The following is a 12,287-nucleotide window of genomic DNA, read 5'->3' as shown; positions in this document are numbered from 1 at the left end:
ACACTGTGTAGCCTTAGGACACTGATAGAAAGCCCCTGTAGGGCTTGCCAGTAGGTGCAAATGATGGAAATAGGATTTTCTAGGAAGGCAGGTGGTGATTGAATAGCACTTCTATTTTTGTTCTTTGAGGTCACTCTATTTGTTTTGAAGTCATTCTAATTCAGCAGTTGAAGGGAGCAGGAAGCTGTTTTTTTGGCTACAAACTTGGTTTGAACTTTAACTGAGTGACATCTTTCTGTGGCAGTTAGCCATGCAGCCACGAGGAACAATTTTGAAGGGCAGTAAGAGGCAGCGTTGGCAGCGTCCCTCAGGCTGCACTGACAGACCAGTCATGCACAAGTGCCAGAATGGCCTGACCCAGGCAGGGTCTGTCACTGCTGAGCCTCTGCCTCCCACCTCCTCAGGATAACAGGACTGCTGGGGCTGTGCCAGGGAACACCAACTGCCAGGCAGGTATGGGGACACTGGTGTCCTCTAAGGACAAAAACACAAAGCCCCAAGCCAAACAGGCTAATGGCAGGGAAGAGATGGCCTGGCTCTGCTCTTCTGTTGATATGCTACATGGCTGTGGTTTTGTCTGTCAGGTCCTTGACAGTGGACCTCCAGGTGGAGGGTCTGGTAAGTCACAAGACAGAAGGATAGCCCCACACTTCAAAACGTCTGTATGGGGAGCATCTTAACAACATACTACACACTCTGTCTGACAGTGTGCTAAGCAAGTTACCCATCCTTGAATCAAAGTCTTTTTTAACAATAGCCTTGGCAGCCATAGTCTTAGCAGGCACAAGTGAAAGAAGGAAACCTCTTACGAAGGTTTAATTAGGCCTTTTCATCCATTCCCCAAGGAAAAGATTTCTTGTCCACTAGCTCGCTACTTGGCAGAAACACTGGTTTCAAAGAGCCTTGCAAAACAATGTCTGGCAAAATCTACAATACAGGAGTAGGAAAACAAATTAATTACTTGTGCTTGGAAGAGATTATTCTTGTTTGAATACTCTGTAAGACAGTCTCCTGAAGACCTCAGAGTGACAGAATCTTACAGATATTGTGCTTGGAGTCAGAATTAAGTTGGATTTTTTTTCTGCTAATGTGGAGGCCTGTAATCACAATAATTTTTGGTTTACATGGTTGATGAGCTAGAATTACTTCTTGTAGCAGAGCCAATTGCTGAGATAGAGATATATTTTGATACTTTTCCATCTCAAGCGTGCCCAGAAAGCACATGCCTTAACTCTTATATGTTACTGTGTATTCTAAAGCTTGGAGAAAATCCTTTAACTATAGTAATGGCTGCAAGACTGGTACAAAATTTCTCCCTTTCCCTGAAATCCAGCACAAGAGAAGGGCTGAGAGGGAATTACACAGTAATTGACCACACCTTGCTTACAACACTTTCTCTGGTCCGGTGTTGCACCGAGAACTGCAAAGTGACTGAGGAGATCTTTTTTTCTGACCAGGAAAGGTGTACAACAGGTCCAGAGCAGCACTTCTTGAAGTTAGTTCCTAAGTTAGTTGGTTCAGCGGATGTCTGATGTAGCTGTTGTTCTGCTGGGTACCACACAGCTCTGGTTCCCCAAGCTGATGTTCGCTGCTGCTGAATTCGCTTGCTGGCATTACTCCAAATGGCAGTACAAGCTTTCCCAGGCAGCTGGGGTGCAGATCCCACAGTAATATGCAGAGGAACGAGTACTGGGGCCACTCTCGTCCTCCTGCCCAGATGCAGCAATGAATCACTGTGTGCATTATCTGACGACTAGCTGTGAGGCATGCCACACTTTGGTGAGGTGCATAGCTGAGATCCCTTACGTCCCACTGGAAGTCACATCAGAGAGGTCCCATATGCTGCTGGAGATCCTATGCTCTTTCAGGGTGGGTAGACTTGCCAGGCCCATGTCAGAGCCTACAGAGAAGCTGAGGCAGATCTCCATCTGGCCAAATCCTGTCCCAAAATGGATGCTTGTTTTGAAGAGGACTGGCAAACTGAATTCCTGTGGCAGATAAGGTGGCTTCTGCAGGGCAAAAAAAATGGCTAGAGACCAGTTGGGAACCAACAGAAGTTTGTTTCAGCCACAGCAGCTAGATTGCAATAGCAAAAAGTTCCTTAACGCTACCTAGTTTATCAACCAGTGGACAAAAGAATTTCTTGCACAATTCAGAGCAATATGCTAGCTAACTACATATGTAAGGAAAGGGTTTAAAATTGCACAATGTGTTGAGGAATGATATAAGTGGGGATTTTGTCTCACAGCTATTGGCAATTAGAAAGAATGGAGAGATAACTGAATTCACTCTGTCCTTCACTCCACAGAGCATAGAGAGGCTCAACCGCAGCAGATACTGCAGGCCAAAAGTATTCAGTTGTGCATGCATGGGATGTGTCCATGGCAAGGAGAGTCTGTGCAGAGAGCAGTTCAAAGAACAGTGATTTTCTGCATGTGCTATGGCGTTGTGGAAAGCATATCATAGTAAAGGTGTCACTTGGAGAATATTTTGTTGGGCTAGCTGGATATTAGGAAAAAGTTCTTCACTGAGGGGGTAGTCAAGCACTGGAACAAGCTCCCCAGAGAAGTGGTCATGGCACCAAGCCTGTCGGTGTTCAAGAAGCATTTGGACAATGCTCTTAGATATATGGTTTAACTTTTAGGTTGCCCTGTGTGCAGTCAGCAGCTGGACTCGATGATCTTCAAGGGTGCCTTCCAGCTCAGGATATTCTATGATTCTAATTACTCTGAATTCAGTGACTCGTTAGGTATTGGTTATTTACTTCCAAACTTTTATGATTTATGTTGTATCTCATGTGGTGTGATGCTCTAAGCTTTGATTCCAACCACTCCTCTTACAAATATTATTAAGAAAACAGTGTTATTCTGAAAGCTAAGATAATGCATAGATTTATTTTCTGTGCCATTAAAAAAGAAAAGCAATGAGCTAATCTAAGAGATAAAGGTATGCCAGGCTTCCTACATTTAAAAGGTTGAGCTCTTTTGATGTAAACTTACTTATCTTACATTGCTCAGAACAGGAATTTCATTTCCGTGATGTAAACTTTTTCTTAACAATTTGCTTAGTGAATATAGCAATTACAGAGCCACTCTTAAAAGTTAATATCCTCAGGACTTGGAGATTTAGAGCAGCTGGCTTGTGTTATTCGCAGTCCACTTATTCAGACTGGTTGGAATGGAGCATACGCACTCTTTTCTCGAGTTGCTGGCTTAGGACTTGCTAAGATAGAAGTGCCCAGGAAACTTTGGGGAAACCCATTCTTGTTTAGATCTGTAACTGAAATGTATGCAGAAGGATCTGTGTTCATCCTACTCAGAAGAACAATTAGGATTCAAGGCTAAGGCAAAGAGATATCTATATTGCAACAGAAAAGCAGATTGCTAGCATAATTGTGGCTCACAATACCTTTTTGTTAGTGTAAAAACAAATGGGATGGGGCACTCCTTTTCCCTTGAGCTTCCTCCAGCTGATGAGAGTCTCCTTCTGTTTTCCAAAGTGTGGAAGACAGCTTCTCATTTTGTCATTGGGTGTTTCCTACACCTCAAATTCCTTCTTCTGGATTTTTTTGGGTAGCAATTGTTATAGCATCTATATGTCAAGAAGAAACCTGCGTGTCCCCCTCTCCTCCTGCTTTCAGTGCCTCATAAAAAATAACTTCTTGTGTCTCACTCCCCTCTTCCCAGATGTTACATCTATCTGGAGTATAAATAACTGAGTAACTTAGTACTTATACATGATGTGATACCTTTGATTTTAGAGCATCAAAAATAGGTTCTGATATAGAGAGTGTCAATATCAAAAGTGAAGGGAAATGCTCAGTTCCCATGAATTCAAAGTGAACACTTTGATGTGAATCTCAGATGAACACAGAGGGAGTGGTCCTCTATAAAGTAGTTCAGCTGGCACCTGTAACCTCTTAAACTGCAGTCATATCTCTCATGTGAATCAATATTTGAACCAATGTTTACTTAGGACTCAGTCATGATTTATATGGGAGTCTTGGTATTGCAACAACTGCTGTGTTACTCAATCGGATTCCCAGATGACTGGTTAATACATAACAAGGTAGATTTGTAAATTCAGTTGGCACAAGTTATCATCAGAATGGAAAGGAGAAATTCATGATATCATATTGTATTTAATTCATAAATCTATTAAATACCTGTAATGGAGTACAATGTGCTCTGGTTAAAGAGGCAATGGGTTTCATTCTGTTTTCAGAGGGTTTCTAATCTGGGTTAATTGCTTGGTGACCATTTTCTAGTTGTCACAAGTAATTGTGTTATTCCTCTGTGTCAAAATGGAAACAAAGTAGGATTAAATTAGTTAATTACAAAATGCCACAGTAAAAAACTCTATAGTGTGCAACACTATTCCAGTAACAATTAACAGTGAGCTTAATTCTGGGGTCAAAAAACAGTCCGCAGCTTTGAAGTTTAGGTATATCACAAAATGACTTTGGCTGTATATGAAGTTACCCTCACCTCCTGGGCATTATCAGTGATTGTTTCTGAATGAAGGCCATTGGTCTGGATGATGTGGAGTGTTTCACAGAAAAATCCACTCCACTCATTTTATGCCAATGTGGCAATAAAAAGATTATTTGAAGTCTAAAGACCTGTACAATAACGAGATACTGTTAGTCACAGATACTAGGGCAAACGACTGACTTTGCAAATGCTATTCAATCTTCTGGAAGAATTTTTTTTTTTTTTTAAATAAAACAAATCATCACAGGAAATTGAGAGTGATGTGTTTCCTCCTATAAATGGAAATGATGAGTTAAAACTCTTTGGACAGGCTAAGAAATCCTCAGTGTCTGTGTAAAACAGGTAAGACCTATTGTTTTCTAGGTTTCAGCCTAGAAACCGTGTGTGTGTGTGTGTGTGTGTGAGGAAGAACAACACAGCCAGCTCCCTGAAATGCTTTAACTTCTTTGCTCTGCTGATCTTTCTCTATTTACCCTGTCTACTCTTCAGCACATGTATGCTTTAAGTCCAGTGACCACTTCTTTGGCAGGCAGTTCCCCGTGAATAATCATACTGCTGCATATTTGGAAACATTTTCTAACTTAATGACCTTTCTTTAACCTCAGGCTGCTAGCTGTTATCACTGGGAAGGAACAAATTTGTCTGAGTGAGGTGGATAGCTGAAGCTATTGCCTAGAACATGTATCTTGCCTCAGGCTCTGCCAGCAGAGTCCCATTGCTGCAGGCTTGGCTTTCCAAAGATTTGGAAACTTCTCCCTACCACCTCCTTACTCTGATTGTGCCCATGATAGAGGTTTAAAGCACAAGGAAAAAAAAAAAAACAGCTAGAAACCATTCTTTGGCTTAAATGATAAACTCTGCCAGGATGCCATAAAAACTATGCCAATTACTTAAGTACAATCAGTGCCCAAGTTGAAACTACAATGTCTGGAATCCGTGTCTGGAATCCACCCTTTTCCATCCTAACATAGGAAAATACTGCAGCATGCTTGAATAACCAGCAGTACTGGAATTGCAAGTTCCATCACAAATCAGTTATTTCAGCTTGGTATTAGTCCATTGCTATGCATGCTTAGCATAGCAAATTGTTGCATAATGAGCAGAAGGGGAGGAAGAAAAAAGATATTTTAGAAGTCCAAGTCATTTTAATATTAGTCTGTGATCTACCTCATTATTTGGGTCAATAATAGATTTTGAAATGTTCTAGAAGTGTATGCACATTTTTATTTTACTGCTGGCTGTTGTTCAATCAACATATTGATGCGGGTGTGCTCTTGGATCTTTTTATTGTGTTGTATTTAAATATAGAGCATTTACTATCATGTTAATGGTAGCTACATGAACATAAGAAGGAAGCCTTCTAACTGGCTTTGCTCCTGCTCTGTCCATGCAAGTGTCTGGTGAATGCTCTTGGGTTCTTCACAGCATACAGGCTCTGAGAGCTTTTAACCCAAGCAGTGACAGTGCCTGATGCCTTTTTATAGTGCATTACCAGCTTTGTCCTACATGATTCTCTGCAGGCTTTTATTAGTGACCATTACCATAATTACCATCCATGGTAATTAAATCTCTGGCTTTTTTCCCCCCTCCCTAGTCACCACATCATACCCACCTCATGCCCACTTGCTGTCAGGGGAACATGCCCCAGCTTGTGCAGGCAATTTGCCTGTGTTGCGCACTTGAAACAGCTGGAGGTGGCTCTGGCATGTTCTTCCTTAGAGCAGGTTTCTTTCGCTCCCAGCTATATACTTCCACAGTGGAATTCATGATGCAAAAAAACCATCAGTCCAAGGCCTGGCCACAGTAGACATATTGGGGGGAAAAAAAAAAAAAGTCTATGCAATTTAGCAGGGTTTAGCATTTCCTGAGTGTTTTCAGTGATTATTGTGGTCACTTTTAACCCTAGGAAGAGTTGCAAAAATGTCCTATCACAGAAAAGAGCTTGTATCCAGGTTTCTTTTTTTTCCACTAGCAGGCTGAAATCTATCCCAGTGAGGCTGCAAAGGATGTGCGAGTGAGCCTATGGACCAGTGGCAGGTCTGCTCTCGGACAAGATAGCAGTAGGGCTCCACTGCAAGCTGGGAGCAAGAAGAGGAAGCAAAGAGCCTGTTCCTCTGTGGCTTGGGTGGCTCTGTCACAAAACAACAGCGGTGGCAACCCTCATGCAAGACATGCTCCAGCAGGTGAAGTGAGCAAGCAAGGACCGCCTGATGGGTGAGGACCCCCTGGTGCCTTCCATGAACTCCTCCAGCCCGCAGAACCAAGCTCAGCCCTGACCCGACGAGCTGCTTCTCGCCCAGAACTAATAAAACCAGAGAAGATTAAGAGGGAAGAGAGAGATGATTCAGTGCAGGTAGAGAACTGGTTACTATAGCAACTGTTTTCTTCTTTGAGCATAGCTTGGGAGTACTCCCTTGCGAGGGGATTTCTGCACAGTCCCCAGGCTGGGAGGGGAGGTTGCTTCAAGAATCTTGTTTGACAAAGGCTGTGTGCTGCACTCTTGAACTCTGCTGGGGACTGGGGGGAGCTGGGATAGGTTTGTAGAAGAGTTTGATGCTCATCCAAAAGTAAAACAGATGTTGAAGGTCTGAACTCATGGGAGAGATTACTAAAGTGGGACTGTATTAAAAGTGATACCTCATGGTTTATTGTTCTGTGGGTTGCAGCTATGTCTGAAGCTGTTACTGTACCACACTACCCTACACACCCAGGAGTTTCAAAGCTGGAGTTTTTAAAAGAAAGAAGAGAATATTTAGCTAATTCTTACTGGATTTTTAAATCTCTCTGAGGTCCTGAGAAAGTTCCCCAGCTGGGTTTTTTCAATGAGATGAAATTGGTAGAGTATGAAATTAAGTAACCTGTAATATAATAAAGGCTTGGTCAGTTTGACTCCAAGAAAAGTCATTCTTTGGGACTTGAGCCAGGTAATGTTATCTTAGCATACTGCTTGGAGTACCTGGCACTGTACAAGCTCTAGGTCTTTGTGGTTATCTTAGACCAACACAGCAAATGAATGAGCATATTATCCTTTCATCAGGGCTGCTTTCTGGTGTAACACTTCCCTTGCATTCACAGGAGACATACAAATACCAGGTCAGTGCCTAGGGTAAATCCCTCATCTTTAGCCCTTGTTAACCCTGTGTGCTCTGGCAGATATGCTTCAGGGGCCAAAGTTTCACCTTAGTTTTTTCTGGTATTTTGTGCTGGAAACTAAGCAAACACAGAAGGAAAATAAATCAACATAAGATCATTTGAAATTTAGTCTTGAAATTCTGTCTCTCTTAGGGTCAAAGTACAAAAGACATTGCAAATTCTTTTGATAAGGGGTGAGCAAAGGAGGCTTTGGGTGAAATACTCTGCTCCCCTATTTTCCTTAGGCTGCTTATTGCCTAATTTTCCATGCAGTATGGAGACATGGAGAACATTGTCTGCCATGATCCCACTACCCTTCCTATCACTGAGGAAGAAGAATGGGGGACAGCTGTGCAGTCTTTCTCTTGCAGCTGCATCTTGCCTAGGTGGCTAACACAACTTCAAACCTTCATAATCCCTGGCTTTCAGAGTAGCATCTTTTTGGCTGTTGATGCAGGCAATAAGAAACAGCAGCCTTAATATCTGTTTAAAACTCATCAAGGGTCTTACCAGACATAGAACCAAGGAGCCGAAAAATGAAAGTAGGCTCCCTGCTCCAAGTGCAGAACTAAGCTGAGAGTATTTTGCTATCACAAAATGCTCCCCTGTGAGCAGTACACTGAGGAGGTGAGCCAAGAGGCTGAGGGACTCAAGGACAGCCCTGAACTCTCACCCACACTTGCAATGACTGCACAGTTCCCATGTCAAAGTCTCCAGCCTCAGCCTAGTTTCAGAAATGGGATTCACAAACTCAACAGCAACCTGCTACTGGTCCATAAAGAATGTTTATTGGCAACTGCTATTAAGAAGTCTGCAATTTTTCAGCTGAAGTAAGCATCTGCAACCTTCTACAAAAGTGTCACTCTCTCTGTGCCATGTGGCAGATCCAGCCTTAGCTGGCATTTGATCTTGCCAGTAAAATCTGCTGCTGCTAATAGCAAGAAAGACTTGTGAAAGAAAATTAAATGCTTTATGAGTCAGAATTCTAGACTTAGGTCTTTTGTGAGCAATATGCAATTTCTACTGCACCAATGCAATTTGTGTGAATAAAATCATGCATCCATCCAACTGAAATTCCCTTTGCTGCAGATATACAAGTATCACAGTAATAAGCTTTAGTAAATCACACAAATCAATAAATTAACAAATGGCTCATTTTATACTGTCATAGAAAAGAGACATATGCACTCTCCTGATTGAATATGTGATTAAGACTGCATTCAGAACCAGTGAAAAGTAAAATTTTCCATCAAGACTTGGTGAAAGAAGTGTCTCCATTACTTCAAAGGAAGTAGTGGACTCGCTGACCATTATATTCTGTTCAGCCACTGAAGTAATAGATTACATGGTCATGGTACGGGGTTGAGGGAAAAGTAAATAACAGAGAAAAAAAGAAGTTGTTTTTTACCATCTGAAGGGAAAGAGATTTCTGTCACGAGTAGTTTTGTCTCCCTCCATACTGACAGCAGAGGTCATACAAACCCTCAAGCCTCTGCTCACCCCAGAAGACGGGATCTTAGTCCAGATTGTACCTTGCTTACAGCATAATTAGTCACTATGTGTTTTGTCTGCGCCCTAACCCTACTTATCTCACCCTTACTTCCTTCACAGGCTTTAAAGCTAGGTTATCCAGGGGATACAGGCAGCTGAAGTATTATTCTCTTAATGGGTCTCATTTATTAGATGCTACAGTAGATTAATCTATTAGATGGAATCAGAAATTGAACATTACAGAACCCATGTCTGCTATCTACAAAAAAAGTGTGCTAATGTAGCTTGGTTGCTATGGTCTAAAATCTGAACATGATGATACATTTGCTTTTTTCTGTTACTTAAGACAATGGCTGGTTGATTGACTAATCCATTGGGTAGGATGTTACATTGTTACCTAACAACAAAGTGCTTCTAGTACACAAGAAATGGAAACAGGGGTCAGTTGCTGCTGATAATCAGGTTTCTCAAGTCTGAGTCCAGTATTTTAACTGTTCAGTCTTGGGGCGTTTGAGCCAATAATTCAGTACTTAAATTTCCTTCGAGTGTTTTTCTGATGCCTTTTAGGTTTCTATATATTCTGATGTTAGCAGAAGCCTTAGTTTTGTTGAATTTGACTATATACATTATCTAAGTGTGATAGATTCCTCCTTAGGAGTAGAAAAAAACCTCACATATACAAGCAGAAGAAATAGGTTTGTTTTTTTTCCGATTGTTTCATTTGAATGTGGACTTACAAAAAGTACCAGCTTCGTAGCTCTAGAACGAGAACCTCTCTCTCTGTTTATCCATTTAAAATATACTGCACGAAGAAGAGCAGTATAAATTTCTCATACATTGCTCCTCCTGCATGCTTTGGGCCAAACCAGGGAAGTTCTTGGGTAAGAGCAGAAAATTATTTATTTTCATGTTTAGTGAAACCAGTAACTGTCTTTCCACATACTCTGCTGGATTTTGCATCATGCCTTCAGACCATTCATCTTGGCATTGCTGCCTAGGCTTTCAATAAGACCAAGTTCATGCCACTGCTGCCACATGGCTTCCTGCCCATTCAAATCAACCACATCTGAAATGCACAATGGCAGGGTAATATGGCTGAAAGAACTATTACCCACAATTTAAAGATGAAAGTCATCTTAACCAGTAATGAATTCCCTAACCAACATCTACTTTCTGGGAATAATGAAAGAAAAATAATTTTAGCAAGTAACATGTCAATATGCCTTCATACCTTCATACCAATTAAACTTGCAAGCCCTTATGATTACTCACCTTTATTTCTATTGTGAGTTCCTCTACTGCTTTGTTCTCGCCTTTATTGCACTGTACATGCTTGTGGCTCCCTAGAAGATAGACCATGTTTGTTGTAAAACACTCTGAACAGTTTTCAAGTGAGTTACACCCTTTTCGTAAACTCAACAACAAATTACAATGAGTTACTAACTACTAATAAAGTGTTAAAACAATAAATGATGTAATGAGCAGAACAAATGTCTAAAGGAAATATGTGTATGGGCTTCATATGGATCCAGGATACTTATCAAAACAGAACTCATTACAGGACTGAAACCCAAGCTAGACTGACACTAAGAAAGGGTGTGTTGTAATCAAAAGGATAAAAAACAGAGCCATAATTTTCTTATCTCCTTCTAAATTCTCTGAGGCTTTGAAGCAAAGCTTATGACTTGGTATGAACAAGTGTCCGTGAAATGGCCAGTATCAACAAGTTGGAGTTTTCTTGTCTAGTGAAAGTGGATAGAATTCTCTCTACCCAGGAAAACCAAATCTTATTTCTCTTTTCTGCCTTCTCTTTCCACACTAACAGCAATCTAGGAAAAAATCAGTTAAATAACTCTAATTAGGAAAAAAAAAAATGTCCTGTTACTCACCCTGTGACAAAGTAGTGTGAAGCTCAAGCACTTGGAAACAGAAGAGCCAGTTTGAAAGGCAAATTTTTCTGGTATTTTCACCACTTCTTCCCACATATACAGACATCATCATCAGCGTTTGTTGCAGAATGAGCTTTCTATCCATAAAACTGTTTTTTGGTATTCAGCTGTTCAACATGAGTGATGTTGTCAGCACGGACCTGCAAAAGAAAGGGTTTCTGTGCAGCCCTGTGTTGCCATCTCCAGCAGCCACTGCATGTCCCCTCTCCAGCATCCTAATCTGTACTTGGATTAAGGGATTTTATTTTGTAAATGAAAAGCTGAAGAGTTTTGGTTGTGCTCAAGCTGCTTTCCCAGCACAAAGCAGTTCTGAAGCCAGTTCTGGAGCCTTCCTACCACTTCTCAGAAAATCACTGGGCTATTTGGGGGTTTTCCAGCACCAGAGTGCTGAAGTGAAGTGTGCAGACAAAATGAGGGAGCAGCCCATGCATTGAAATAGTTTGGGGAGGGATGAGGAAAGGAGTATATCAGAAAGTCCTTTGCAACCCAGCAATCCCCAGATTTAACAACGATCGCCAAAATAATGGCAACTATTATTAAAAGAGCCCACAAGCTTCTCTTATATACAGTAAAAGACCATTGAGGGAGAACAGCCAAAGAAGGAAAAAAAAATCAGGGAAGTGCAAAGGTAATTCAAAGCTTAAAGGTGATTTATTCCTTTACTGCTCATTTATAGCGAGGCGATATAACATATTAGGCAACATTCTCATCCCCTCTGGCTGCAAGAGGGCCAGGAAAGCTGCGTCTCCTTCCAGCTAGCTGTGACATCACTGCTCCAACACTCATATGCTGCAAAGGAACAGAAGGCAAGTGCAGATGTTTCCCGTAACAGGTGAACATCTTTCCACCACCGAAAAAAAAGAAAGAGACTCAACTTTGAAGGACTGCACATAGAAATTATTTTTGTTCTTGTAGCTTACCTTTCTGTTTGGGTACGATTTTCTCCTGAGCCAAGAAAGACCAGTTTACCATATAGGCATGAATCAGCCCTCACATATGATAATTAAGTAACTCAGTAACTTTCCGTAAGAAGCAGAGTTTAAATAAACATATTGTTGCTTGCTGTAATCCACTTTGTACAGCACAGAGATTTCCCACATGTTTTCGTGGCAAGTCACGGGAGTGAATGACATTGGCACGTTACGAAGCCTTGGCATGACCAGCCCTGAGGGAGTTCCAGCTCAGTTAAACACCGTGTAACCAAAGACGCAAGGAAGGCAGT

The sequence above is a fragment of the Pelecanus crispus genome, chromosome 6 (genome assembly GCF_030463565.1).
Source record: "Pelecanus crispus isolate bPelCri1 chromosome 6, bPelCri1.pri, whole genome shotgun sequence".
Taxonomy (NCBI): domain Eukaryota; kingdom Metazoa; phylum Chordata; class Aves; order Pelecaniformes; family Pelecanidae; genus Pelecanus; species Pelecanus crispus.
The sequence above is the reverse complement of the archived record's forward strand: the minus strand, read 5'-3'. Positions refer to the sequence as shown.